Genomic DNA, 4381 nt, shown 5'->3' on the forward strand with positions numbered 1-4381 from the left:
ACTTGCTGCTAGCACCATCTTTTTTTTCAGTTTCATGCAATCTGTCCATTTCAAATAAGCACCGCCTCATTTCCCTTTCAGACTCCTCCTTCCCCCTCTTCTCCTGCTGTTTGAGTGTTATTTGGGCATTCCACGTGTCAGTCAGATCCTTGTTAATTTTAACTTCTCTCTCCCTTTTTATCCTGCGATCGTTTGCTTCTGCTAAGTACTTATCCAGCAATTCTTTCCTTAGTTTTTTTTCTGCAAGAAGCTCTTTGGTTATGTTTTTCTTCCTTGTGTCTAACATTTGGTCATACATGATTTTCTTACGATCTTTGACTTCATCAGGAATGTACTTCCTGCTGTTGTGTGCCAAAGTTTCACCCCAGCCACCAAATCCGTCTTGTGTTTCCTCTTCTCAATTTGCTCAATTTGATGCACCTGGTGTGATTCAAGCAAAACTTCCTTCTTTTTCCTTTCAGCCACGTCGTTTTTGTCAGAGCTTGTCTGAAGGGCTGGCGTGTTTTCCAGTAACTTATTTACCGCAGCTAGATGTTTCATCTTTCTAACTTTGACTTTCCTCTCATATTCTCTTTGTTCAGCTGTTTTGCTCCAGGCCAAGTCCGCATAATGCTGCCTATGAGCTGTTTTCCTCAGTGTCTTGGCCAGATTCTCAGACACGATTCTTGTACAATGTTCGCGATATTTGAGCTTTTCTCGAAGCGTATTCCTTAGCTTGTTGGGTTTCCGTTGTGATTCCAACGGGATGCCATTAGCTTGATTTGCCCACTCCTTAAGTGCTTCTCCCCGGCATTTTGGTTGGAGAGCAGGGCTGTTTGTTGTTTTCCATATGGGCTCTCTGGTTTCCAGGTGGATTCTTGAGCCTTTCTGTCACTCCCCTTTTCAGAATGTTGTTTATTTTCCTGAGTCTGTTTTATCCTGGGAGGATTGCTGTGTAATTTCTTGTCTTCCATGTCTGTGTTTTTCTTTGTTTGGTCTGTCCTAGACAACGAAAGCTATCGCACGAAGAGTATTTCCAAACTGAATGTAATTTTAGATTCTAGCTCATCTGGCCTGATGATGTTGTGACATGTTGCTTTATTTTTTCATAAATAAAGCAACTTGATTTAAACATGGAAGGTCTTGCAAAACAAACACTACCTGTTGTTTAAACTATCTGCATGCTTATCCCATGCTTGCAAATCCTTCAGTGCTGTAGTGAAGAACGACTGGGATGTTTTCAGGAAGGTCTGTCTTGTCATTGCTCCATTTTACTCAAGCTTCCTGAGCAGTCTTTGCACCAGATGTGGGATAAAATGGTCATCATGTCTCGCTGTCAGTTTTGTTTCCAGGTTTCTCAAAATTGCTGCTGACTCCACAGGCACAGCGGTCCTGGCCTTCAAGCATTTTGATGGCATCGTTGAATATGGGCAGGTTTCCATGGGCAATCACATTTCAGTCAGTGGATCTTGAAACATCCTTTGCAGGACAACAGGGCACTTTTTCTTCAGAGAGGAAAAAACATTTTAGGGGTGCATACATTTTCAAACACTCTTTCCAGAGCAGGGAGCATGGACAGCCAGCGGACATTGCTGTGTCCTAGGATGTTTTGGTACTCTTGGCCAACAAACTCACAAAAACTTTTCAGTCTTTCTACTTGAACAATAAAATTCTGAAAATGTCCAACGATTGTGTGAGAAGGTACTCCTATTGATAAATAGTATCCATAGCTGTTCTTGTTGTTATGAATGATGTGTGCAGGGCAACCCAAGCCAATCACCTCCCGTTGCAGAAAATCTTTCACTTTGGTGTGGACATTGACCCGTCCTGCCCTATTCAGTCCTCCAAAGTTGGTGTCTGTGTTGTCAGCGGAGACTGACACTTTTTTTTTTCTCAAGGGTGTATTTTTCTATCACCACTAGGATCTGAGCTGCAAGCTCTCCTACTGTTTTAGGGTGTGGGCCAGAATCTGTAGGATGACTTTTCCTATGAACTGTCAGGGGGCAACTTTCTTGCACTTGGATAAGTTGCTACACATAGCAGTGATCTCAAAACACCAATGTTCCCACGTTTTCACTTGCACATTAATAAGTTATAGCCGATAAAAATTATAAACAGTTGCGCTCCCGGTTCAAGAGATCACGTGATTCGAGTTTTGCTGCTCAGCCAATCAGATTGGCGTAAGTGCGAATTTAACCAGTTCGTCGTGGCTGCGCCCTTAAGGTGTTGTATGCATCTGTGTCCAGACGAAGAAAGCCCAATAATACCATTTTCTGGTGCCAGTTGGCAGAGATCTTGATGGCAAGGAAAAATAAATAGCCCAGTCCATCCATTCATCCATCCATCCATTTTCCTACACGCTTATCCCTGCTGGGGTTGCGAGGGGGACAGTTGTCGTGCCAAACAACTTATCCCTGCCAAAATTTATATCCCTGCGTCTATATATATATATATATATATATATATATATATATATATATATATATATATATATATATATATATATACGGGGGACAGCGACGCTGGAGTTTTTGCCCGCACAGATTTTGGCGCGCAACTGATCCGAGGTCAGCTTCCCCTTCCACCTCACGCACCTTTGCCTGGATTGGATATCGTGACCCCACCAGTGTTTGTCGCTGATGAGCCGTTTCCTCAAAAGGTGAACCTGATGCGTCCATATCCAGGTTAGCAAACACATCTCATGAATGAATGAATAAATTAATGACTACCTTGTAATATTTTACATGAAATTACATTGACACAGCAGCTTCAATACTTTGTACTATAATTATATTATAATCTCATCATATGACTAATAAAGTTTGTTTCTAATAATGCATTCTGTTCTTTATATCCTGTTTTACAGGTCCAGTTCTATCAGAGAACCAGAAAGTGTACAACTTGCGGCACTCCAGGGGTGGGTCATTGAAAATGCTTTCGGCGTTTTAGCAGCCCGGTGGAGGATCCTTGGGCGTGCCATGAAGTGCTGCATAGAAACAGCGGAGGACATAACTAAGGCATGCCTCATCCTCCACAATTTTCTTGCAGCCAACGACCAAGGTTTGACGGAGATTGACCGCTACATCCCCCACACCATGTGCGACAGAGATGGCACGCCTGGTGAATGGAGAGAGTTGGTCCAGGGTGACACCAACTTTCGAAGCTCTCGAGCATATACTGCTGCAAGGGCTACGCAAGATGGACTGGCTGTAAGAGAAATCTTTAAAGAGTTCTTCCAAACAGACCAGGGCATGATTCACTGGCAAGAACAGCACGTCCGACGTGGGACCCTGGGTCATCATTAATTTATTTGTTTGTTATTAATTTGTTAATTGGCTGTTAAAAATCTATCAAAATCAACCTGTTTTGTTTAGTTGTAGTAGTAGTAACAAGTACATCGAACAATAAAAATAAACCACATCAATCACAATCACTCAAGTTGTTTTTTTATTATTTAAGTGCAAAACAGTGCTGCATAAAGACATTGCATGCCATGACCTCAAACAGGTCAAATTTGAAGCATCTCTTAAGAGAATACTGTAACATTTTATATATATATAAACATATATATATAAACACACACATATATATTTATATATAAACACACATATATATATATATATATATATATATATATATATATATATAAACACACATATATATATATATATAAACATATATATATATATAAACACACACACACATATATATATATATATATAGATATATATATATCTATATATATATATATCTATATATATATATATAGATATATATATAGATATATAATCATTAGTTTAACTAAAATGATTTAACATATCTAATTGAACAGAACAGTCAAGGGTTGTTATATTTTATAAAAAAAATAACAAAAAAATGCCAAAGTGCAACAAAACGGGTGAAGATTGACATCAGTGATATGTCAAACATATTAATAGATCAGCATAAGGCGCTGTATGTCCTTCACCAAGGCCTTGGCATCATTCTCAGGAAGCTCAAGTAAGAATGCATTTAGGTATGTAGTGAATGCTGTAAATACATTCTTGCTCTCATCGAGCTTCCTAAGAATGGCGGCATCAATAGGGTCGATGTCCTCAGCAGACCTCTTTTTTTCCTCTGGCCTGGTCTTGGCAAAGGACTCTCGGAGGGTGGAACAGAGGAGGTTCCACAGGCTGGTAGAGGTGATGATGCTGCTGCTGCTGCTGCAGGTGTTGGTGGAGGGGAGTCACTGCATGTCTCACCCATGTCATCATCTTCTTGACACTACAAATGTGTACAAAACGTTACAGACTGTCATTAATTAACTCTAAAAAAAGGACAACCACACTGAAATTATCTTAAGAGGCTAGTCATTAAAACTTGAGAGAAAGGGGTGTACGAAACAAATTTATTACAAAACAGA

Source organism: Fundulus heteroclitus, unplaced genomic scaffold (genome assembly GCF_011125445.2).
Source record: "Fundulus heteroclitus isolate FHET01 unplaced genomic scaffold, MU-UCD_Fhet_4.1 scaffold_81, whole genome shotgun sequence".
Lineage (NCBI taxonomy): Eukaryota > Metazoa > Chordata > Actinopteri > Cyprinodontiformes > Fundulidae > Fundulus > Fundulus heteroclitus.